Source organism: Symphalangus syndactylus, chromosome 9, assembly GCF_028878055.3.
Source record: "Symphalangus syndactylus isolate Jambi chromosome 9, NHGRI_mSymSyn1-v2.1_pri, whole genome shotgun sequence".
NCBI classification, from domain to species: domain Eukaryota; kingdom Metazoa; phylum Chordata; class Mammalia; order Primates; family Hylobatidae; genus Symphalangus; species Symphalangus syndactylus.
Genome location: NC_072431.2, coordinates 121,668,792 through 121,695,316, shown reverse-complemented (window position 1 = coordinate 121,695,316; position 26,525 = coordinate 121,668,792). Strand labels below are relative to the sequence as shown.

The 26,525-nt window shown below is 38.8% G+C and overlaps 1 protein-coding gene and 2 pseudogenes across 1 annotated transcript in view; all 3 read left to right on the top strand.

Annotated features, from left to right (window-relative positions):
* Positions 1 to 26,525, top strand: part of ADAMTSL1 (ADAMTS like 1) — a 956,380-nt gene that overhangs the window by 77,041 nt on the left and 852,814 nt on the right. The gene's annotated exons all lie outside the window — the stretch shown is intronic.
* Positions 24,168 to 25,233, top strand: LOC129490363 (ATP-dependent RNA helicase DDX50-like; annotated as a pseudogene).
* Positions 25,199 to 25,532, top strand: LOC129490772 (small ribosomal subunit protein mS33-like; annotated as a pseudogene).

Sequence of the window (26,525 nt, the reverse complement as noted above, 5' to 3'; positions counted from 1 at the left end):
TAGTGTGCCATTTCCTTACATGTGGACTGGACCTAGGCTCTAGCTGCTGTATGTGAAAAAGTCTTGTTTCCTGAACAAGAGCAAGTTAGATGCCCCCAGAGAACCCGGGATTGTGCTATGTGCAGTATAAATATTGCATGCAGTACTCATTGAAATGAATTTGTCTGAAGTTAGTGTCATATCATTTGAAAACAAGTTCCACTTCTCTGTCTCTTATAAATTATTCTTTTTTATATTTCACAGAGATCAGTTTGGGACCAGTTTAGTTGAGTCCATGCAATAGATAAAGTGCATTGGCAGTTTCAAAATCTCCTGTGATAGAAATACTTTAAATCACCAAATGTCATCTTCAATTTTCAATAGCAACATGATTGAGCATTTGTGCAAAGGATCTGAAGATCAACAGAAGACCCCACAGTGTGTGTTTTGTCATTTACTTGGAGACAGGACGAAGGAAGTACAAGTTGCAGTGCAGTGAATTTAGGGCCAGCTACAAGCTGCACTCAGCCATCTGATTCACGGGTTTAGGGGTGCATTCTTGCTCAATGGTGGACTTAAAAAACAGGAAGAATGGGTATTTTATGACCCATGTAAGTTCTCTAAAGTGTTTTATTTTTATTTTCTGAATATTTCAACCTTAGTGATTCAATTTCTGGAACATTTCAGGTTTACAACATTTCCTTCTGTTGAAAAATGTCATGATTGACTTGTATAGGAATGCTAGAGAATATGCTCATTTTCTGCAGATCTTTTCAGGTAAAGGTAAATCTAAGTTTGATATTGAGTTAAAAGTATTGAGTTACTAAACATTAAAATAGTTTGCAGAATATCATAGAATGTATTTGAATGCTGTTGCTAATGTAACTAAATAAATACCATAATAAATATAATATTTTAAGTACAACAAAAATGCATATGAGTGAAATTATACAATAATCAATTATCCTTTTATTTGGCAAATACTTACTAAGGATTTTCCATATATAGGCTACCAAATATGTTTTGAGAAATCTACCTTTAATTGTAAATGAAATAAAGAAGAAAATTAGTAATAAGAAGAATAAGAAATCGTTTTGGACAATCTGAGTAAGGAGAACAGTCATAATATAAATATTTGGAATTAAGGAATTACACAAGATTCTAAAAATTTTAAAGTGCATGATTGAATAATTATATTTTATCCCTTCAATCTGTAGAGTATAATGATGGCAGTGAGAAACAATTCTAATGCTTTAGAAAATCCAACTTTTAAAAAATGATTTAAAAATTTTTCCCTCTGATTTATGGTTGGATACTTTGATGAAACCTTCCATTAAACAGATACTTGCTAACATGACCTCCTCCTTGGTTTTCCTAATTTTCTTAAATTTAGTATTATTTTGTTTCTTGGTTGTTGAAAAGAAACTATTTTGCATGGCACATTATGCCAAGAAAAATTAACTTTATTAAGTAAACTCAAGTAATACACAGTATTCCTATTCCATAAGTTTTCGTATTACAAAAAAGTTTGTTGCCGGGTGTGGTAGTTCATGTCTGTAATCCTGGTGAATTGGGAGGCTGAAATGGGAGGATTGCTTGAGGCCAGGAGTTCAAGACCAGCCTGAGGCCAGGAGTTCAAGACATAGTAAGAGACCATCTCTCTAAAAAAGACGTTTTTAAAAAAGTTAGTTGCGCATGGTGGTGTGTGCCTATAGTTTCAGCGACTTGGAAGGCTGAGTTAGGGAGATCACTTGAGCCCCGGAGTTCAAGGTTGCAGTGAGCTATGCTCATGCCACTGAACTCCAGCCTGGGCAGGAGAGCAAAAGCCCACTATTAAACAAATTGTAAAAGGTTCATGTGTATATCCTTCTATTTTGTAACAGTTAACTAAGGGCAGCCTTTAGTAACCAAGAGGAAAATACTGTATTCTGAAATGAGTAACTTAAATCTCTTTCCTCTTTTATCTAAATATGTTTGTCAAGTATTCATTTTCAGTTTTGGAAGAGGACACAGAGACATTCATTGTTCAAAACAGGCATAATTCAGTGTTCTTTTCTGTTAGTAAAGAGAATGCAGGGAAGGGCCATACTGACTGGAACCGGTCAGAATGGCAGGCAGCCCATCACTCAGGTTGGGACAGTGATGCTTACTGTATACCACGAGGAAGAGCTCCTGGTTAGTTCCCGCAAGTAGCCTACTTCAGTTTTGTTCATTTAAACCAAGAATTGGGGAAAGTACACTAGAATCAGCTTGTGAGTATCTGTCCATGCGTAAAAGTCTTTGGGCTGAGTGATTTGGCTGTCCCAAAACACCCTCCTTTCTTGTGGCCTCTGCCTCTTGCTGTTGCAGAGACGTTTGGCTCTGCACCTCCTTTATGAGTGGGTGTTCTGTACCAGAGCCAGCTTCCAATTTCCGTCCCGGTTTAGAATCAACAACCACAGGACTCACATTTTATCCCCCACTGCCTCCTTTCTCTCCCCTCATTCATGGCACCATGTATATTTTTATGAATCCCCTCTCTTTTTCAAAGTTAAAAAAATAAATAGGGAAACACAGATGCTCCTACTGTTGCTCCATATGGAAACCCACTTTCTAAGCAAGCGAATTGTAGATCTGGGAAGCACACGTTGCTGTCCCAAGCTTCCCCCTGGGAGTATGCAGCTGGATGGGATCCTTTATTCAAAAGAGCAAGGAGAAGGGTGTGTGTTGGGGGTGGGTTGCACCGGGGAATGATCAATGTAGTCTGTAGGGACATGCAGAGGGAAATCTGCAAAATGTTAATCTCCTCCGTCTCAGATGATTCTCAGCATCTCCAACTGTAAATTCATGGTAGCCTGGTAGAGCCACTTGGAATTTGAGAACTCAGGTTTTGATGAACTTTCTGGCTCTTTCTTTTGCTATCTGCAATTTAGGAGTTCTGTTTCATTAGAGTTAATTCCAAAAGGCTATCTGTAGGAACATAAAGTGAAAGTCCTGTTACCTCCTTCTTGAACCACAGTTTCTACATTCACTTTTAAGAATCTAACAGATTGCTTTGGGTATAAGGTGTTTGACAGCAGAAGTTCTCTGTCCTTTTTATATGCCCTATAACATAAAACCTAATACATGAACATTCATAAAGAGGTAGACGGGTTGATGAAAGAATTATTACATGTAGCTTAAATTTATGATTAATAACTGGATTTCTATAAAATCTCATTGGCTTGTTTGCTCCCTTTAATTTGTAAATTATATCCTTTTTGGGAGGGTTATATAATTAAAATTTATATATATATATTTAGAAAACATAGATATTACATATGCTAATGTTTTCTGGAGATGTCTTTGAGTCAAGACATTGGAACAAAATATTATATATAAAGTTTGATCGTCTATTATGATAACTGTATCACATGAGTATTCAAAGACTGATTAAGAAAGCAGTATTTGCTAAAGATTTTTTTTTTTTTTTTTTGGTGGGCTCTGAATAAATCTGGGAACAAGGAAATGGTTGAAAAGATACGGATTTTTATTAAATATGTTCGAAGCAATTCAGTACTTTGGGGAAAACAACTTCAAACTTCCAAGGGCTTCTCTGCAGCTGGGAAAGTAAATTTGTAGAAAACTTTTTTCATGTTTAACTCCAAAACATGAAACCTGGCTCTATATACCACACTGATTCACATCTTACCCAGAGGGACAGATTCACATCTCTGTTGGGATGTACATGCAAGGATTTCCTGTATACAGAGATGGAATAAGCTATAGTGTTTGCTGGCAATTTCTAGTCACAGAGTTAGGAGACTGCATGTCTTTAAGGATTTAGGTTTTCATCTTTAATAAGTGTGGATTAACTCATGGTATTTCATTACTCTCTTCTCAAAGTTCAATAATTTGCATGCCCTCTTTATAATTATTTCCATTTTTATGTACCATTATAATTTTGAACTATGTCATTAAATCTGCTTACTTTGTAATTCAGTTAACTTGAAAGTGAACTTTATATCACTACCATAAGTGAAAAGTAGTGCCACAGGTCATAGATGAAAAGTAATTGGAAAAATAAACACAGAGGTAATAAAATGATGTCTTTAAATTCTAGCTATGTGTTGTTGTCTGCCCACATCTCTGTGCTTAAGGTTAGTTTGTTCTTTGTTAAATGGGAGATTCTCATGTGTTAGAAAGGGCCAGGCGCGGTGGCTCATGCCTGTAATCCCAGCACTTTGGGAGGCCGAGGCGGGTGGATCACCTGAAGTCAGCAGTTTGAGACCAGCCTGGCCAACATGGCAAAACCCTGTCTCTATTAAAAATACAAAAATTAGCTGGGCATGGTGGCGAGTGCCTGTAAATCCCAGCTATTCAGGAGGCTGAGGCAGGAGAATCACTTGAACCCGGGAGGTGGAGGTTGCAGTGAGCTGAGATCGCCCCACTGCACTCCAGCTTCAGCTTGGGACAGAGCGACACTCCATCTCAAAAAAAAAAAAAAAAAAAAAAAAAAAAAAAAGAATAGCACCACCACAATGACCAGTTCTCCTTTATTTAATCAGAATGATTGAAAGAAATAAGCTTATGACAAGGTGATGTTATTTAATATAGTGTCACTATGTTCTTTCAAATAATCTTGCATAAATCCCCAAAACAATTTGAGTATTCTTAAAATCCTAAGTACCGTCAGTGATAAAGCATACCAAGTCTTGGGAAATGCTGCTGTATAATAAAGAGTTTGACACCAATAATAGGAGTATTATAATAAATTGCTCATATTTCTGGGACGCTAGCATCACCGGGGTAACTAGTGTTCAGTTACATAGAGAAAGATAGTTACAAATGTTTATATAAGACTTAGGAGGTAGGGTTATTTATATCTAATTAACTTTAAGGTGACTTAAAAACATCTAAAATAATCTTTATTATTTTATGCATCCATCCCTTTTGAAAATACATATTTATATAATGTGTACCTATATATACAGAATGCATGTGATTATTAGATGACTAGCTCTTTACTAAAATGTTGTTTTTATATTTTTAGGTAATTAACAATTGTTATTCTCATTTAGGCATTTTGTTGAAATATTTTGTTGGTGTTTATTCCCTTAATTTAAACAGCAGTTCTAGGTGAAATTTAAACAGAATTTTATGACTATGAGATCCTAATAAAAACAGCAGTGGGTTCAGTGAACAAGCTGTTAGATTAAAAATGCAAGTGGTTAAGGGTTAGCCTGACTCTTTAGATTCCAATCCCAGCTCTACTGTTTACTAGCCATGTAAATTTCATCAAGTTAATCTTTTTGTGCTAATTTTCTCGTTGTTAAGGTCACAATAGAATGATGATGCCTACTTTATTTGTTTTACTTACTTGAAGAGTTAATATGTATAATGCATGGAACAATACCTGGCATGCAGTGAAAATTCAAAAACATTAGCAGATACTCCTCTTCCTCCACCTCCTCTTCCTCATTCTAGAGGGACTTTTGCCATATTATGAGATGAGAAATATGAAAGCATAAAATGCCACATACCACATTGAAACCATAATCATTGTGCTCTTACTTTGTTTAGTGGGTTTAAGTAGTGGGCAATTTAGATTACAAAACTTTCCTGATTTTGAGAATTATGGTCATGTTAATTCATATTCCAGTTTTCTTGAGGCCATTACCTAATATGAAGAGATATTATTCACAGTCAGGATGGAGGGGCGGTGAAATACTCAGCACAGAGAGCTGTCGGCAGCACTAAGCTTTACAACAGCAGCCGAGCCTAGGAACTTGGAGAGTCTTGTCTGGAGGCGGTGATTAAAAGCTTGTAAAATAAGATCTATGGAGGAAGGCTAAAGAAATTTGGATTGTTTACCCTGGAGAAGAGAAGACTTAAGGGTGATTTAGTGCTGTTATGGAAGCATAAGAGGGTTCTTTTCTAGAGCCTCGTGGTAAGCTCTTCTGTAGCTCTCCTGAGATCCAAACAGGAGGGGGTGGGCTGACAGCACAGAGGATTTAGAGTAGGTAAGAAAAGCTTTCAACAGGATAATTTTTTTAAAAGCAAAACAATTTGAAAGGGAGACTGTGGAAGTTAGGTTTCTGGAAGTTGTTAGTAATAATAATAGCCATCTGAAGTGGTTTTGTCTGGTCCTGCCTGGAGGTGTAGTGATGGGGCGTATTGGCCAAAAATGTACTTCCTGTGAATCAGTAAAGGGCTGGCCCGCCCCACTCTTAGAAATGGACCGTTTACTAAGATAGCAGCTCTTCCCATCAGTGACAGTGTAAGTGCAGTTGGCCCTCCATATCTATAGGTTATACATCTCTGGAGTCAACCAACCATGGATCACAAATAAAGTCAAAAAGAAAAACAACTAAAAATAACAATACAACAATAAAAACAATACAAATTAAAACAATACAGTGTATCAACTATTTACATAGCATTTACCTTGAATTAGGTATTATAAGTAATCTACAGATCATTTAATGTTTACAAGAAGGTCTTTGCAGGCCATATGCAAATACTAGACCATTTTATATAAGGAACTTAAGCATGTATGGATTTTGCTATTCTCTGCGGTCCTAGAACTAATCCCCCGTGGATACCAATGAGCAAATGCACCTCAAAATGGTAAACCCCACAAGGAAAGGCTTCAACCCAGGGTTACTAAAGAGAAACACAAACCAAACAGAGGTTCTCAGCTGGAGCCATGACTGACTATGTGTCCCCCTGGATGCTTCTAGAAGTTTTAAATGTTGTGAATCTAGAAATTTTAATATATTTAACAAGTTTTCACTGAAAGCACTCTATGTGGCAATAGCAACGCTAAGTTCTAAGGTTATAAAAGCAAGTAAGATACATCCTTTGCATTCAAGAAGCTCACATTCTGACAGCCTACGGCAGCATGTGAAAGGACAATTACAGAGTGGTGTAGTGCTATATAGCACTTTACTCTGGGACCTAGAAGAGGTTACCTAACTTGGCCTTGTAAGTCTGGAGAGTTTCCAGTGGAGGTGGCCCTTGAGGTAAATGTATAAAGATAAACAGGAGTTTACCAGGTGCATTTAAAAACAAAACAACGAACAGCATGTGCAAAGACAGGAAGATACAAGGAAGAATGGATGGTTACATTAGCTAAGTGTGTGTCTAAAACAGCTCTATCATTACATGACTCACTGCTGACATGTAAGCTATCTGGCAGCTGAAATACAGTGTCTGAATTAGGATGTGCTTTAAGTGTAACATGCACACCATATCTCAAAGACTTAGTATAAAAAAAGTTTCATTTTTAACTTATGACATGTTGAAATGATAATTTCAATACATCGAGTTGAAGAAAATATGTTATACAACCGATTCCACCTATTTTAGTTTACTTTTTCCTAATGCAGTTACTGGAAACATTTAAATTATATATGTGGCTCACACTTTACTCACAATAAAGGACATATTACACTGCAACCTATTATATACATACATACATACCTACACACACATATATGGAAAATGCAAACACTGAAACAAAAGGTTCATAAGTTTACCATTATGCTTTGTGGCACACTATGATATTGCCTATTCTATTCTATTTCGTATTGTTTTAATGCTGGTTACAACCTATTAACTTGATTTCAAAGCCCACTTATGGGTCAAAATTTATAGTTTAAAACGTATTAACATAGGATTTCACTCCTAATCTGGGCATTATTGTTTAGCTGCTGAAGTGTTTATTTATTTTGACAATACTGTGATCTGATTGGATTTACCTTTAGACCCTGTCAATACATGGAGGGTGGATTGAGTGGAAGTGAGTTTATGATAGAATGAAGCCATAGTGTTGAAACTGCTATAGTAGTCCATGAGAAAGATCAGGTGGTCTCTAAACTATGGTAATGGCATTGGCGGTGCAGAGAAAAGAATCAATTAAAAGTTGATGAAGACAAAAGGAATGCTATTTAGAACATATATTATGGGATTTGGTGAGAGATTGGATGTGGGAGGTGAAAACATTGGAGCCTATAGTTGAATCTTTGGTTTCAGAACTTGTCTTGGGGAGATTAGGAATTCAGGTTTAGACATACTGAGTGGAAATGTCTGCATGAGATCTAGAGTAGACCAGTGAGTCATCAGTCTTACGCTTAGATGTGAGGCTACAGGTCTGTATGAGATAATCCAGTGAGTCAGCGTGGACTGAAAACAGACTAGGTAAGAGGACTGAATTCTAAGAAACGCAAACATTCAAAGAACCAGAATAACCATAAAAAGGACTGGATAGGAGAGCATGGTCTAGTGAAGCTGAGGGAGGAAAGCATGTCCAGAAGGAGTGGATAGCCAGTCCTTCCACAGGGGAGCCAGTGCTGGGAAACCCATCTGACTTGGTCGACACAGCTAAGAGTAGGAGCTGCATCAGAGAGCGATGGCAGGCAACTGTGGCTGGCTGGCAAATTAACAGAATGAGAAGAAATAGGGATGATAGACTCTTACACAGTTTTTCAAGAATTTTGCCTGGGGACGGAATGTGAAATTGAAGAAATGAGAGAGAGGTAGGGAATAGGAATGTATGAGTAAATGAATGAATGGTAGAAAGTGGAGGATGCAAATTTGAGGGAGTGTTTTGCACAATAAGTTTTGCTTTTTATTTTAAGAAGGGAAAGATTTCGGTATCCTTGTAAGCTTGAACTAAATGGCCCAGCTGTCAGGGAGAATCTGAAGATAAAATCTTGGGAAAGGATAAGAAAGCAAAGCCCCTTAGGAGAAGGAGTCTTATAGCCAAACCAGAAGCCATGGAATTCACTGTGGTCTAACGTACAGTAAAGAGCGGGGCTGGATAGACAGAAGAGAGGAGGATGGGATGGTGTGGAGATGATGCAGGATGGGCTGCTGAACAGCATAGAAGGACTGCACACTCATCCCCACCCCGATGATCTGATACTCTGCACAGCTGGTGGCATCAAATATGTGAATGTTGTCCAGCAGCATTCGGCAGCCCAGGTCCAGGGGCAGAGAAGAAAGATTGGGGGTTGGTTTAGGATCAGGTTCATGCTTGAACTGTAGACTCAGGGCTAGACAGGACTGGAAGGAAAGCAAAGCAAGAAAAAACAGGGAGGGGTCAGGGGACTAAGGATCTGAATGAGGTCAAAGATCAAGAATATATGGAGAAAGAAACAGAAGAGGGAGGAAATTGTCGTCAGGGTTTAAGTTTTGAGATGAGCTTTCTGTGACAGAGCCATTGTGGGAAACGGCATGTACCCAAGTTGACAATAGTCCCATGAAAACTGGTGAGCAGGCTCTAGAACTATAATTTTTTTGTTTGTTGTCAGATGTTTTTGGTTCAAAAAAATTAAAGATTTGGTCACTTCAGAGCATATATATGGGAGCGCTTTAGACTTTGTCTGGAACACCAAAAATAAGTATGTGTGTCTGTTTGTTCCTTTTTCTGTCAAGATAGTTGGAACAACAGGGGTTCCTGCCTTGCATAAAAGGATCTCCATGATGAAGAAATAGTTAAAGGAACTGGAGTTCAGAATTCCGTTAAAAGATTAGTAAGTGGTTATGTTATTGTTCCAAATTCTCCAATGTGAAAAATACTTTGTAAATTACCAGAATATAACAATGCAAGGAATGCTAATACACTCAGAGGGTAGGAATGATAAATTTAGTGGCAGTTACAAGTGAAGTGACATTTGCAAATGGCCCTCTGCTTTTATCCATGTACCTAGCAGAGCCCAAGTGAAGCCCAGGAAGGGAATGTGTCCTCTATAGAGATTTCTCTGTATCAGGGCGTTTCCTCAAAAGTAGGAGATAAGTGCTGAAGCATGTGCCCATACCTCAGAGTACAGCCGGTGAATTATTTGATGCATTGTGTGTTCCAGGATGACTCAATCTGGGGAGCTTGGAAGTCAGTGCTGGAGAGATCTTGTGAAGGGTGCTGAATGATGATACTCATCAGCCGCACTTTCTATGTGTCCCCTGCTAGAACATGATCCTCAGTTTCATCTCCATTAGAGAAAAAAGACTCTGAGTTCTGTTTTAATATAGAACAAGCTTAATGGTTCCAAGCCGTTGACAGTGCCAGAAACTTCCTAAGGCTCTTAGCTGTCCCTGGCAACTGTTAGAACAAGAACATTGCCATTCATATGTCCAAGCTTGCATTTTCCGGGTGGTCCAAAAGTCATGTGCCGTGGGGATCTTATTTTTGGACTGTATTTGTCATTTTTCTTGTTTTTCACGAAATGATAGTTGCAAAAGCAAAAATGGGCTGATTGAAGGCCTCTGTGAATATTTTTCATTATTTTTGATGGCAACTGATGATTTTTAGGCTTCTTACCACTGTTATGCAAAGCATGATCTTGTGTGATGGCCTCAATGCTGAGGGTGAAGCAACAGGAATAAAACAAAGATGGCTCTCCAGTGTGAGTCTTGAAAGAGCTATCCATGCCTGGAGAGTGCTACTCACCCTGCAGTATTGGAGCATTTGCCTGCATCTTGTAGAGGCTTCTGAGCTTATATTTGAGAAGCTAAGACCTGCAAATATTGACCTAGTCTTCAAACCAACACAGCTTGCTGGTATGCTGTGTGAACTGTGTATACACATACACACACTCATGTGTTTTGCATTTTTGTTTTTGTTTTTAAAGTAGAGAATGTTACTTTCTATCTCGCAAATAATGTTCCTTAAACACAGTTATCGCTAGAGGTTGACTATCAGCATATCTCTCAGAGACAACATTGTTCAGACAGAAAAGAAGAAAATCTTGGACCACTTGTATGTTTTTATCCAGGCATTTTTGTAGGGCCCACATCTGTTTGAAGGGTTGGTACTATTAGGCTGACAATTTTCATTGCCCACAGAGGGCGATGAAGAATAGTGGAGTTTGCCAGTTCCTGGTATCAGGAACTGATGTGTAGAATTAGTCTTAGGCTTAGATAATAGACTTTGTCTTTTCCAAAGATGAGACGATATTTTTCCTTTCTAGTAAAGATTATATTTGTTGTCCATTTGCAGCTTAGGGAAAGGATTAAGAATTTTTATGTACTCTCCAGTTTGATGTTTGTTCCCTATTTAGGAAGTGAGACAATGAAGCTGATATTTAGATAGTTTCTCTTAGGGTAGATTAATAGTGTTGTCATCACAGAGTTATCTTCATTAATGAAGAGCACTTCAGTTCATGACATTCTGAGAGGCCAGAACAGGCTCACCAGGCCTGCCACGTGTTTTCTTTTCATGCTAATTCCAGGATTACTTGTAATTCCTGGATTAAATACATTCTTTGTCAGCTCTTCAGAGTAACCCCCAAAGTGCATGACATACTGCAATTCATCACTTGAATTGCGGGCCCTGTGAGAAGGCTGTGTGGAGCTGAATGATTCAGCCTGTGTGAATGCCTAATGAAGATCCACATCTCAACTGGTTTTGCGCTTTCTACTTGATCTCGTGGACTCCTGCAAAGAGCTGCTTTATAAATCCTTCTAGGTGATATTTATAGAATTGTTAAGAAGATATCTAAGGGGGTCGCATATATTTTTCATGTGTACTTTACACATTCACAGAGGAAATTACATGCCACAGTGGTGTTTGCACTTGGGGGATTGGTGAAGGCCTTTGGATGGGGTCCATTGTGCACGTGCAGAAGCAACACAGCTCTGGAGAATCAGGACACAGTGTTTCTTAGTCTTTCTTGGGTGAAGATATGAACACTTTCATGTATAACTATATCATGTTATTGACATTTAAAAGCTGTGCATGCATTTTTGATAACCTTGGAACTGTATTAAGATAGAAGACAACACGGTGTATTTAAGTGAGCTCTGGCAGGGGATTGAAAATAACAGGTTCCAACTTCTAAATGACTGACCTTGAGGATGTCACCCAACTTCAGAGGCCTTGGCAATGTCATTTGCTAAATGAGGTAGTCTTAGTTATAACTTCAGGATCTACTTGGGGAGTGGGACTTCTATGTCAGAATCCTCAAGCCCTATTTTAGGTTAATTTGCTAAAGGTTGCTTCACACAGGAGGTTATCAGCCTGTTTCGTGCCTTGTTGTAAAAGTGATTTTTTTTTTTTCACATTGAAAAGGGAGGCAGTGCGGGAGGAAGTAGGCTTGTTTATTCAGTGAACGGTCTAATTTTGGGGTTCATTTCTCATTTTTTGGAGCATCTAAGAACTCCTTATACTTTGAGCATTTTTGAGCATGAGATTTAAAATCATGCCCCTGTGTTCTGGTGCAGGTCTGAGATGCCCACCAGCCGGCCCAGGCTACATCTGCTTTAATGACAGGCAAGCCAGGCTTCCCTTTGGCTTGTAAATGACTTGCTGAGCTTCTGTGGTCATTTTCTTTCAAAAAAAACTGTGAATGCAATGTAGGAAGCACCATCCAGGTGTCTGTACACTGCCAAAAGATGGAGTGCATAGAATGGAGATTCCTGCAAATAGGTGTGGAGCAGAGAAACGAAGAGTACGTTGTCTGTTCTTAGGTGACTCTGGAGGAAATGACTCATTCCACTTTGGCCCTTTTTTATTTGGCAGATTTATTCATTTCACCACACTGTATTTTCTTTTCTTTTCTCTTTTCTTTTCTCTTCTCTTCTCTTTCTTTCCTTTCTTTCTTTTTTTTTTTCTTGTTGTTATTGTTGTTGAGACAGAGTTTCACTCTTGTCACTCAGGCTGGAATGCAATGGCACCATCTCTGCTTATTGCAATCTCTGCCTCCTGGGTTCAAGTGATTCTCCTGCCTCAGCCTCCGAAGTAGCTGGGATTACAGGCACTCGCCACCATGCCCAACTAATATTTGTATTTTTAGTAGAGATGGGGTTATACCATGTTGGCCAGGCTTGTCTCAAACTCCTAACCTCAGGTGATCCACCTGCCTCAACCTCCCAAAGTGCTGGGATTACAAGCGTGAGCCACGGTGCCCAGCCTCACCACATTGCATTTTCCCTCACTGGAAAGGGAATGCTGTCATCAGCCAGGCAGAACAAATTTACTGGAAATAAATGTACGTTTCTTGTTTCTTTTTTACCTATATTCCTTATTTATTTCCTTCTTTCCTTCCTTCCTGCTTCCCTCTCTCCCTCCCTCACTCTATCCTTCTCCTTTTCTCTCTCTTTCCTACCCTCCTCACTTCCCTCTTTCCCTTCTTTTTATCCTTTCTTTATAAAACTTCTTTCAGGGGGAGGGAAAACCACTTTCCTTTGAGCCCTGATATGAATTTCTTTACTATAATGGTAATTGAAATTTGCATCATTTCTTACTTAGTCTAATAAGAATATTACAGTAATGGTTATTAAATTTATTAAAACTTCTATAACATAAAGAAGTATGTATGGTACACTTGTATGCATTTTTAAAAAGTGAAGTAAAAGTGAGGTCACAGTCAATGTCCAAAGAGTTTTATCTGAGCAAAAAAAAAACCATGGTAGTTTAACATGTGTGGGAGCCACAAGGACGTTGGGACTCACTCCACCCTATCCCACCCTTCTGGAGCTGTGTAGTTTGAGGACTATGTAATAAAATGGGGTTAATGTGTGTAGTTTGAAGTCAGCTTCAATGCAAAAGTTTTATAAAAGTCAATTTCATTACTTTATAGCACACCAAAATCATTTAGTTTTGGCATATACCCTAGCTGACTGCAGTGATTTATCCAAGAAGAAAAACAGTTTCATTTCTAAAGGAAGAAAAGGCAAAGATCATAGCCAACATCAGAAAATGGATTAGGGAAAGAAAGTAACATCCTTGGCCCCAAGCCCACCCTGGGAGGGCTGTGTAACCCCAGAAGGAGGCCAAGGCTGAATTAGTGCTGACCCAGGCTTTGGGGCATTTCCAAGCTGAGTGTTGAGCTAATACAGGGAAGTTCCTGCTGTGGGCAGGCCTGTGCCTGTAAAAGGTGCTGACTGAATATTTATTGATCAAGCTGTTAATTAAATACCAAGTCCCAAGCCAGCATTCAATTTATTTGAATTCCAAAGGAAGTAGTGTCGTGTCAACACAAATAAACACTCACCTAAGTAATAGCATCTGAAACTGTTACACAATTTAAACATCACCTCAAGTTGAATCCCTGATCCAAGAATGAGGATATTAGTTTTTCTCTTTTATTAGATTCCTGTTTGGTTTCTCTAAACAATGTGCCAATGAATAATTGTGACTTCCTCAAATCCTTTGAAACCAAGATCTATTCCTGTGGTTTCGCCTTTTATTTTGTTTATTTTCTTTGTACGGATAGCTAAGCCGTAATAAAACTATTGCTCAACATGGGAAATATTGGAAATATTTTGTGAAATTTAGGTCATGACCATGGTGCAGTGCTACCAGATTAATACATTCTTCTGCACATATTACTGAGTTCCTTTTGTAGTCTAGGTGTTGTCCTCCTTGTGAGGTGGACACAGGTAAATACCACTGATATAGTTCTTCCACTTAAGACACTTAAAACTTGTAGAAAAAGATCAGTGAGCAAACACATGCATGATCATAAGTGGCTATAAGTGCTGTGGCAGAAATGATGAGGGCACGGTGACAAAAACAGTGCCTCCATAGGGTGATGAGAAAAGGGGCCTCTCTAAGGAGCTGGACATTAGGAAGCTGTCTTGAGAAAGATAAAAAAACACCTGAACGTGGTTATGAGTGCTTTGAGCGTGTTCCATTCAGAGAAGACAGAATATTTGAAGACCTCTTAGGGGAATGTACAAGCAGCTAATGTTGGCCAGTGTGGCAATGTCACGTGAGCAGGGAGCCGCTGTTAACGGCTGGGAGACAGGATTTTGTTGAGTACATTGAGGGACTTGTATGTGGAGAGGGGCTGGGATATGTACATTATTGATACATATCAATAATGACTTGTGTTTTGATAACATGTGGAGCGTGGCTTGGCAGAAAATAGCAGGAAAAATGGGGGTATTAAGGAGGCTTTTGCATTAGTTTAGGTGAGCCATACAAGGTAGTAGAGATGGCGAGAAGTGGACCGATTGAATATATACTTGGAGTTACATGCTGTTAGATGGCTACGGAAGATGAAGAAAAAGGAAGGATACAGAATGACTCTTAGGTTCCTGGTGTCTTTAAATGTTGGCCACATTTACTGAGATGTGAAGAGTGAAAGAGAAGCAGTCTGGGAGGAGGAGGAGGAGGAGGAGAGTGGAGATTTATTGGTCTATTTTGGACCAGTGGAATTTCACATGCCTGTGAAATATCCAAATGTAGGTATAAAATTAGCGATAGGATATAAAAGTCTGAATTTCCCAGGAGAAATTTGGCCTGGAAATATAATGTGGTAGTTATCACTATACAAATGGCATTTAAAGCCACACAAACGCATGTTTCATGTCGGGGGACAGAGAGGGCAGAGAACAAAGATACAGAAACCCAGAGGCAAGCCCTGGACTCCTCTCCCTTATTGAGAGTTCATGGAGAAGAGGTGGAGGTTGCAAAGGAGATGAAGAACAGCCAGAAACTAAGGTGGAAAACTGGGACAGAGTAATATCATGGAAGTCGAGAAGGGAAAGTGTTTTGAGCTTAAAGAGGGACCTGTGATATTGAGAAAATGCATATCATGATTGATGAAAGGCCCCTTGGATTTAACAAGATAAGTTATTGATGACCTCACTGAGAAGTTTCAAAGAAAGGAGTGGTGGTCAGAGGCCACACTGGAGTAGCTGAGGAGTAAATGGGAGGTGAAGGAAGGTAAACATCAAGTAAATGCTACTTGTGTGAGAAGCTGAATTGTGAACAAAAGAATAGAAATGGAAAAAGCTGCAGAGTAACGTGGGGTCCAAGGAGGACTTTTAAAAAATGCATATTTGTATGCTGATAGAGTGGGTAAAAGAGAGAGACTGCTGAGGCAGGAGAAGGGGCTAATTGGAGGAAGATGAGAGAGATGGAGATGGGCTAGCCTTTTATGGAAGAGTTGTCTTTGGCTGTAAGAGGAGAAGATGCAGCCCATTCAGGAAGTTTCATGGGTGAGAAGTCAGGGCATCTCCATCTTGGCCTTTCTGGGGTCTCAATGAAGAAAGAGATATGTTTGTCACCCAGCAAGGACAGGGTGGGAAGGGATGAAGGAGAGTTGAACTGAGAGAGAAGATATAAAATTCGTATAGGATAATAGTGAGCAAACAAGCCTCCTGCGCAGATAAAAGTAGTAGCCTTGCTGGGCTGTGTTGAGAGCCCATTTGGGGCTTGTGAGCATGGAGTTCAAGTGAAACCAGTTTAATCAGTACTTTTACAAGCATGACTCATGATATAGAATAAAAATAAAACATTTTTTTTCTTCCATTGTGCCTTTTATAGTCGCGTAGTGGGGAAAGTTTTCTCTCTGCCACAGATAAAAAATTCTGGGCTGTCCCTATGCCTCCTAGGAAATAGAGGTTCCTGAAATTATAGTTAGCTGAAAAAAATCTAGACTCAGAAATATGAATGTCGAGTTTCTGCATTTCATCGTTATTTGTCTGCATTCAAAAATAAGCCTTTCTTCCCCTACCCCACAGCTCCTGTGGGTCTGTTCTTAGAGTTTCGCTGACTAACTTTCAGGCTCATCCAGGGTTGTGCTCAGGGAAAGAGGAGAGGAAAGAGGAACAGAGGGTTTCTGCTCAACAGAAACACTTGGAAAATAGGTATTTCTTTGGTCCTGGTGTATATTTAAAGCTGTATCACTTTCTCTTGAGTATTTTTGTGGGTTTTTCTAGACTTCTAAGCCCCTCCAATCGTAACTCCTGGAATGTAGGCATATTCTGTTTCTCTAGCTACCACTCCCTTCTCAGCTCCTAGATTTCCAGAAGCCCAGTCCACCCATATTCTCTCTGCAGGGAATCCATTGCTTTCCCAACTGGTTTTGTACAACTACAAGCCCCTGGCCCCTCAAAAAAAGGCAATGGAGCTCTCTTCAGTATGCCCCATCTCTGGCATCAAGAAACAATCATGATGCTACCTTTGCTCTTAGAAATTACAGAGTAGTGGATTCCAGGCAGCAACCTCTCCTTGGCTCCCATATCAGAGCAGTTTATCAGCCTGTCTCTCTCAAGGTTCCCCAGGCAGGGGTCAGAACCTGTATCTGTGGAACCTCCATCCAGAGGTGTGCTGTACTGAATGCTGAGTGGCCCCATAGCTGCAGCCCTCACTAGGGTTGACTCAAGAGGGCAGGTATCCCCAGATACCCTTTCCTTTGATGGTGGGTACTAGGCTCAGTGTCTAGCAGTTCTCACCCAAAAAATCCTTCTTTTCTCAAAATGTATTCTCAGTCTTTTACTTCCATCCTCATAAAGAAGGGTTTTTAAGTGTCATAAAGTAATTTACACTTTTTTTGAAGATTTATATTCTGGTTACCACTTCACATTGGAATTTCACTGCTATCATGTCTTAATACCTCAAGTCGAAAGTTTCCATTTAATATCCTTTTAACCTCTTTAATTTTTTTAAAGCAACCATTGGGCTGGGCACGGTGGCTCACGCCTGTAATCCCAGCACTTTGGGAGGCCGAGGTGGGTGGATCACGAGGTCAGGAGATCAAGACCATCCTGGCTAACACGGTGAAACCCCGTCTCTACTAAAATACAAAAAAATTAGCCAGGTGTGGTGGTGCACGCCTGTAGTCCCAGCTACTTGGGAGGCTGAGGCAGGAGAATGGTGTGAACTCACGAGCTGGAGCTTGCAGTGAGCCGAGATTGCACCACTGCACTCCAGCCTGGGACACAAAGCGAGACTCTGTCTCAAAAATAAATAAATAAAATAAATAAATAAATAAATGAAATGAAATGAAATGAAATAAAATAAAAAATAAAAAGCAACCATTGGTACATGTTTGAAGAGTACCATGGTGGAAAACATCCATATTTATTTTTTTTCTGGCAAGTCTTACAGGCACATGAGGTTGGATGTGTGCCTAAAGGGGTGATTTTATTGAGGGACTTCAGAATCCCAGCTGGACAGAAAGAAGAACTGAAGACAGGCAACAACTGGTGGATAGTGAGGAAGTGTGTGGGATGAAGGCCACATGCTGTCAAAGAATTGTGGGAGTGCTTGACCAGGTGAGCTGAACAAAGAGGAAATGGTGGTTAGACTAGATCGTGTACTGATGATGACAAGGGTCCAGGTGTTACCATAGGAGAGCCTGGCAGAGGCAGAATGGAGGAAGAGGTAATGGGAGGTCAAGGAGTGAGAAGCCAAAGTGATGGATCGCTCATATTCTGTGCAAATGCAGATTAAGCTGGAAGTAGATGGGAGGACTGAACCAGAAGAAAAAGTCCTCAGTGAACAAAGAGTGGTGATCACAAAGTTGGTAGAAACACCAAAGACATATAAGGTAGAGATATAAGGTAAGGTATTTGGATGGTGTCAGACTCAGAGGAGCAGTGGTTTTTGTAAGACTGAGGCAGAAGGATGGTACAAAAGTGGAAAGGGTGATCTAGGAGGATACCTACAAGATGCCTCTGAACAAAATCTTAAGATAGCATTGTGCATTAGGAATTGTGATTCTATCTCCTTTTCTTAGAATGGATACACAATACCAGAGAAAAAGGTACTTGTGCTAGAAAGGGTATGGACAGCAGCCAGGAAACCAGATTATAACGTATTATGTTGTCTCTACAAAAAACTGGCTCTGCGATCTGGGATAAGTCACTTAGCCCTGAATACCAAAACCCTATATTGAAAGAGCAGCTTACAAAGCACGTTTATGATCAAGTCAAGCTATTATTTTATGAGACAAACCCACTATGTGTTAGACATTATTTTCTCCATTTTACATTTAAAACACCAATTAAGGCCTAGAGGCACTAAGTGATTTGCCTAAGTAGTATTAGACTTGAATGTGGATTTTCTGGTTCTAAGTCATTTCTACTTAATAGTCATTCTGTCATCCTTCATTCTAGACACAGAAGTGCCCATTTAGACTCATAAAACTTATATTTTTAGAAAAAAAACCTCTCATTATTTTAATGTTAGTCCCAAAATTATTTGTAACTGTAATTCTAACATATTTATTCATATTTTATGCATTTGTGAGTCAACTTTTAAAATATCAATGATTTATCTGGTGATACAATGCCAACATTTAAACTAAAAAACATTTCTAGTTGTACCTTACGTACAAAGATGACTTGGTATCTTGAACTGATCATTCTTCTGGAAAAAAAGAAAACATTGCTCAGCTTGTTAATAGTTTTGGCAGTTTGCAGCTTTGAGTGGGAGTGGACTTTGATAAGTCTAGTCTATCAGAATTAGTAAGTGGCAGTTACTGTCTCAAGGTGGAAAAGTGCTGTTTTAGTTCTGAAGATTGTAGAAAAGATACCATCAAGTCTAGTGCATATGCTGTGTATCCCCAAATATAATATTCAGAGTAATTGTTTTACGTGTAGTAATACTTTATTGTGAATGAGTATCTTTTTTTCAAGCTTGTAACCCCAATAATTCTTTTTCATTGTTTTTTTCTGCCTTATATTACTCTCACTTTATAAACATTCCCAATCTTTAGGAACAGTTAACTATCCTACAGCTGACCTTACATACAAGAGTACCCAGTAGTCCTATTAAACATTTAACAAGTCTTCATGAAAATTGTATGCAGGTGGATCAGGGCAATACTTTAAAATTACTCGAGCTGAATGACACATGTTTGCAGATTTCCATGGGCCCAGCTTGTTTGGCCAAGCTCATCTTTTTAAAGAAACTGAAATCAGGAGCATAGTTTTTAAAATTAGGAAACGGTTTGCTTTCTCATTTTGTTTGTACCTCTCCCAAACCAAGGAACAAAAATTGAATCCTTTATTTTAGTCTATTTATATTTTGATTATAATTATAATTAATAGTTTAGACTTTAAAGATTATGATACAGGAATATGTAAGTGTATCTGCGTTGTTTTAAACAATTGTTTTAGCACAATGAAGAAAAGCTATGTAACTGTGAAAATACTAGAGTGTGCTTGTCCTGGATAAACTCAGATAAACATTTATCATGTACTTATGATGTGAGGACAAGGTTAAGATTGATAAAGAGTCTTTGTTATATCGATAATGGCTCTGAACTGGTGGCTTAATATATTTTAAACTGCTTTTATTTGCTTATGATATGAATCACTCATTTGGAATATTTTCCAGTGAAGTAATTTTTTTACACAAAACCAAATGCAAATAAGCTCATTTTCAACTATAGTTATCTTTAATGTTGAAAATTGTATTCACATTTTTTTGGACAGCAGGTTTATATAAAGGCAGAACAATAGCTTTATTTTGTCAAATAACATATGGAGGATAAGAAGTACGAAACTAAATATGTGCCCATATTAAGTTTTGAAGTAATAGAAAATGTAAACTACAGTGGACATTTGCATCTGATTATTTCCGCTGACCTAGATAGATTAAACGACCATTTTTTCACTCTTGTCCCTTGGGCTAGAGTACAATGACGCGATCTCAGCTCTCACTGCAACCTCTGGCTCCCGGATTCAAGTGACACTTCTGCCTCAGCCTCCCGAGTAGCTGGGATTACAGGTGCCAACCAGGATGCCCAGCTAGTTTGTGTATTTTTGGTAAAGACAGGGTTTCACCATGTTGGCAGATTAGTCATGACATTTTCAGCTTCTTAAGGACACCTTAAGACACATCCTATGTGAGCCTCCTTCACTCGCCTGCTCTTCAACCCTCCCCAGACCAGATGGCCCCAATGCTGTCCATGAATCCCTCTACCACCAACCTGTTTCTGGATGGTCTCCTGCCGTAGGCTCAAGCAAATGTTTGGCTGACTCCTCCAGTGTCCCTCTGCTCACTGTTGTGAAGGAGCCTGCAGGAGAAAGAGAAGCTAAGAAAGGGAAGAGGCAGAGGTATGAAAGAAGAAGTAGAGAGTTTAAGGGACTGAGAAAAAATGTCTGGCCTCCAGTACCTAAAAATCCTTAAATAGCCAACGTAACATGAGAACATTATGAGACGCAGAGTAGGAAAATCCATAATTAGAAGTCAAAACGAATGTAACAAATTATAAATAAAGGTAATATGTCACAACCAGTACCGCCAGGAAGCTGGATTCTGATACAATCAATTACTTTGCAAAATATCATTAGGTAAGGATTGAATAAGTGGAAAAATTAAAAGTGCATCTTTATTGCAATAGAATTATAGAGAAACGTGGAACATAAGACTTGAGACAAAAAGACTTTTTATTTTGAGGATGTGGGGCAAGACATGAAACTGTGTCTAAGTTTGGCTACTATTGAAGGCAGTATTTGAGGTTTTTAGGGCCATTGAAACAGTGATAGGCTGGGGGACCTGCAAGTATTGGAAAGATGATGGTAAGTATAGGTTCAGACACTTTAAAAGCAGATTTGTCTTGTATGATGAGTTCAGTTCTCAAAGTTAGAGTTCTGTAACATTGAAATAATATATGGAGATATTCATCTAAAATTGGCTAAAGTCATTGAAGAAGTTATCATGATAGGAAATCTTTTAGTGCCAATGAGACTAGGCTTTTTTGGATAAAAATGGCCACATGATTGACTGTGGCATACATCACCCAAGAAAAATGTATGTCTGTTTTTAATGTTGATATTTAGCCTTTGGCTTGGTTAAAATGCTGTAGGTAATTTCAGGCTTAAACCTTTGATTGTGTAAAGCTCTGAAAATCTCAGGGCACTTAAGAGTTATATGAAAGACAGACTCGCAGTCATCTGGAATTCCAATTCTAAACACAGTGCAACTGGGGCTCTTTATGAGGAACAATTTGCTGTTTTCTGCCTGCTATTCGGAGTTGTGTGGACAACCTCGTCCATAAGACGTACATAATGTTTCTGGACATTCTGTGTAACTTGTAAATGTTTTTCCTGATACTAAAGTTAGCTTATACCACCCTCCACAATACAACATTCTTGCTCTAGCTCTAAACATTATTTACTCCTCTTTTTTAGGACGTACTACCTTAGAAAATTCTTTGCCCCAGTTCTCGTTTCTGTAGACCTAGACCAATACGGTGGTCTTGAATTCTCTGTACTCTGGATGAGAGTGAGTAAAGATGAAATAAAGCATCCTGAAAACTAACGGAGGTCAATTAAAATATTCACCAAGGAAAAATGTTTACTGGTATTTAAGAAGGTAGTGACTTCCCTCCTCCATTTCCCATTGTAGACAAGTTTCCCTACCTCCCAAACAAATTCCTTGCCACGTGAGCATCAATTTTTTGCCTTAGCTAAAACCCAAGACTCTAATCTTGGACAACTGCTTTCCATACAGATTAGGTAAGTGTGGTCTGTTCTTTATGTAAAATCAAATTAAGAGGTGGTGATGAGGCTGGGCGCAGTGGCTCACGCCTGTAATCCCAGCACTTTGGGAGGCTGAGGCAGGTGGATTACCTGAGGTCAGGAGTTTGAGACCAGCCTGGTCAACATGGTGAAACCCCGTCTCTACTAAAAATACAAAAATTAGCTGGGCATGGTGGTGTGCACCTGTAATCCCAGCTACTTGGGAGGCTGAGACAGGAGAATTGCTTGAACCCAGGAGGCCGAGGTGGCAGTGAGCCGAGATGACACTACTGCATTCCATCCTGGGCAACAGAGCAAAACTCCATCTCAAAAAAAAAAAAAAAAAAAAGAGGTGGTGATGGAATTCTCTTAGCTTTTCATTAATGTTTAATTCATAGTCACCTCTGATGCTATGAAGAAAATCGATCAGTTACACCGTACAACTCAAGCTCCCTCCCTCCCTTTCTGCTTCCTTTCCTTCCTCTCTCCCTCTCTCGCTCCCTCCCACCCTCTCATTGCTTTCCTTTCATCCATCCAAGTGCTAAACACATTCTAGGTGCTGGAGACATTGAGAGTGAGCAAAACAGACAAAAATCCTTACAATCATGCAACTTAACATTATAATCAGGTAAAGCAGAAATATGCGCAAGTAAAATATATATCTTGTCAAGTACTGCTAAGCATTAGGGATAAAAATAAAGCTTGCCAAGAGGGGAAGGAAGAAAGGGAGAAGAGGCCTGCAGTTTTAAATAGGGAAGTTAGGTAAGACTCTACTGATAATCTGACATTTGAGCAAACCATGTGGGTATCTGGAGGTAGAGTGTTTGAAGCTGAGGGGCCAGCAAGTGCTACCGTGCTGAGCTGGGAGCATGCTGGTGTGTTCAATAGAGAGCAAGGAGGTGATGGGACTGGAGTGGACTGAACATGGAAATTAATAGGCAATGTGTAGAGAGAGGGCCAGATTACACAGGACCTCATAGACTCTGTTTTTCCTGTGATTCAAGTGGGAACCTCCTAGGAGCAATAGAGGAACTAATGCCCATATTGCCTGGGTTTGGATCCCAGTTTTGCCACTTACCAGCTGTGCAATCTTGGGCACAATACTTAACCTTACTGGGCCTCTGTTGCCTCCTCTTTGAAGAAAGTAATAGTATCTTCTTCATAGACATCGTGATGAAATGGCATAATATAAACAAAGCACTTTGGACAGTGCCTGATACATACTAATTATATAGTATATATTGTGTAACATATATACACAAATACACATATGTGTGTGTGCATATATATATATATACTGTGTGTGTACGTATATATATATATATACTGTGTGTGTGTGTATATATATATATATATACTGTGTGTGTGTATATATATATATATATACTGTGTGTGTGTATATATATATATACTGTGTGTGTATATATATATATACTGTGTGTGTATGTGTATATATATATATATACACTGTGTGTGTGTATATATATACTGTGTGTGTGTATATATATACTGTGTGTGTGTATATATATATACTGGGTGTGTGTATATATATACTGGGTGTGTGTGTATATATATATATATATATATACTGGGTGTGTGTATATATATATACTGTGTGTGTGTATATATATATACTGTGTGTGTATATATATATATACTGTGTGTGTATATATATATATACTGTGTGTGTATGTGTATATATATATATATACTGTGTGTGTGTATATATATACTGTGTGTGTGTATATATATACTGTGTGTGTGTATATATATATATACTGTGTGTGTGTATATATATACTGGGTGTGTGTGTATATATATATATATATATATACTGGGTGTGTGTATATATATATATATATATATATATATACTGGGTGTGTGTGTGTATATATATATATATACTGTGTGTGTATATATTTGTAGCAGGTTTTATATGTATATCTACATGTATATACATATATATGTGTGTGTATATGTATATACACAGACACACACACACACTGTAGCTACTCGTAGGTGGTTGTGGCCACTGTGCCCGGAGGGAGGTGGCGGTGGCCAGTAATGCTTGGGAAACTCCTCTGGGGGGACATTATGGAGCTGGAAGCACCCTTGGAGGAGTCCCAGAGCCAGAAGAAGGAGAGGCAAAAGAGCTTTATGGATATCGCAATTTCAGATAAGGGATTATGGACCTGTACTTCCCTTATAGGGTTGTTAGGAAGATTTAAACAAGATAAGCTGAAAACACATTACACAGAGCTGGAGTGACAGAAGAAAGTCAAGGCACCATTATGACTCATATGAGAAATCAGAAACAAGAGAAAATGGTGTTACAGATGACCTGGATGCTCCCAAGGCCAAAAACCCTAAAATGAAAGAGGAGCTAAATGGAGACAGTGAAGAAGGATTTAACAGACTTTCAGATGAATTCTCTAAATCTCATAAATCAAGAAGAAAAGATCTTCCAAATGGAGATATTGATGAATATGAAAAAACATCAAAGCAAGTATCATCCTTAGATACTTCTACTCATAAATCAAGTGATAACTAGAGGAGACCTTAACACGTGAACAGAAAGAAGGAGACTTCTCCCATTTTCCTATTTCTAAAGAGACTATAAAGCTTCTGAAAGGTCGAGGGGTAACATATCTCTTTCCTATTCAAGTTAAGACCTTTGGTCCTGTATATGAAGGAAAAGATTTAATAGCTCAAGCACGGACAGGAACAGGAAAGACATTCTCTTTTGCTATCCGCTTAATTGATTGATTTCCAAAGAAATCAAGAAACAATTAAAAAAAGCCGCTCACCAAAGGTACTTGTTTTGGCTCCAACAAGGGAACTGGCAAACCAAGTAGCCAAAGACTTCAAAGATATAACTAGGAAACTCAGCGTGGTGTGTTTTTATGGTGGAACATCATATCAAAGCCACACATTTGGCCATCCAGTGTCATTGGTCTCAGAGGCCAGCAGGTATTGGAGATGTCCTTCAAGTCTACAGTGGGTCTGAAGGGAGGGCTATTATTTTCCGTGAGACCAAGAAGAATGTAACTGAAATGGCCATGAATCCACACATAAAACAGAATATGTCTTGCGCATGTCTCATCTCAGTGCCTGGCTATTTGGTGAAGTCACCAGGCCTCTTGATTCCAAGTCTACGAAAGTGGTGAAACTGTTTAGTGAACTGCCCTTGGCCAAGAAGAAGGAGACTTATGACTGGTAACCAAATCACCACACTTAACGCTGAACTCATGCAGACACTCCGATTTCTTGGACTCTACAGAGATGAGCATCAGGATTTTATGGATGAGCAAAAACGACTAAAGAAGCTTCATGGAAAGGAGAAACCAAAGAAAGGAGAAGGGAAAAGAGCAGCAAAAAGGAAATAGTGTTGGTCCCTCAAGAGAGAGAATTTCTTCCTCAGTGGCAGAGAGAAGAAAGTGAATTCATTGTCTTTCCACATATTGGAGGAATGTCATCTTCCTAAATGAAGGTTATTTGGAGAAACACAGTCATCTCTTTGTTGAAATCTAATCCGGTTACATTGTGGCTGGTTTCTTGAACACATTCTAACTACAAAATTATTTTGGTCTTGGCGGTGTAATGTGAGGTTTACCTGATTCTCTAATGAAATAAATACTTAAAAAAAAAAAAAAAAAAAAAAAAACTATCTTTTGCCTGCGCACTGTGGCTCACGGCTGTAATCCCAGCACTTTGGGAGGCTGAGGCGGGTGGATCGCCTGACGTCAGGAGTTCAAGACCAGCCTGGTCAACATGGTGAAACCCCATCTCTACTAAAAATATAAAAATTAGCCGATGTGTTGATGGGTGCCTGTAATCCCAGCTACTCAGGGGTCTGAGGCAGGACAATCGCTTGAACCCAGGGATGGAGGTTGTGGTGAACTGAGATCGTGCCACTACACTCCAGCCTGGATGACAGAGTGAGACTCTGTCTCAAGAAATAAATAAATAACCTTTTATAGAAAATGTCAAACATGCACAAAAGTTGATAGAATCATGTAAGGAACCCCTACGTATTCATCCACCAGCTTCAATAATTATTTTATCTATATGCTAACCTACCTACTCTTTCAGGATTATTTTGATGCAAACTCTAGATATCATATTATTATATCCATAAATGTTTGGGTATGTATCTCTAAAAGAAAAGGATTAAAAAAAACCCAACAATACTGTTATCACATCTAAAAAATTAATATTTAGAAATATTCATTTCACATTATCAATTGTCTTACAAATGGTTATTTTCTTTTATTGTTTGTTTTCTTGAATCTGAGTCCAAATAAGACTTCTACATTGTGTGATTATTAAGTTGCTGTTAATATACGGATTACTCCTTTAGGTATTTTTTGTAGCTTTTT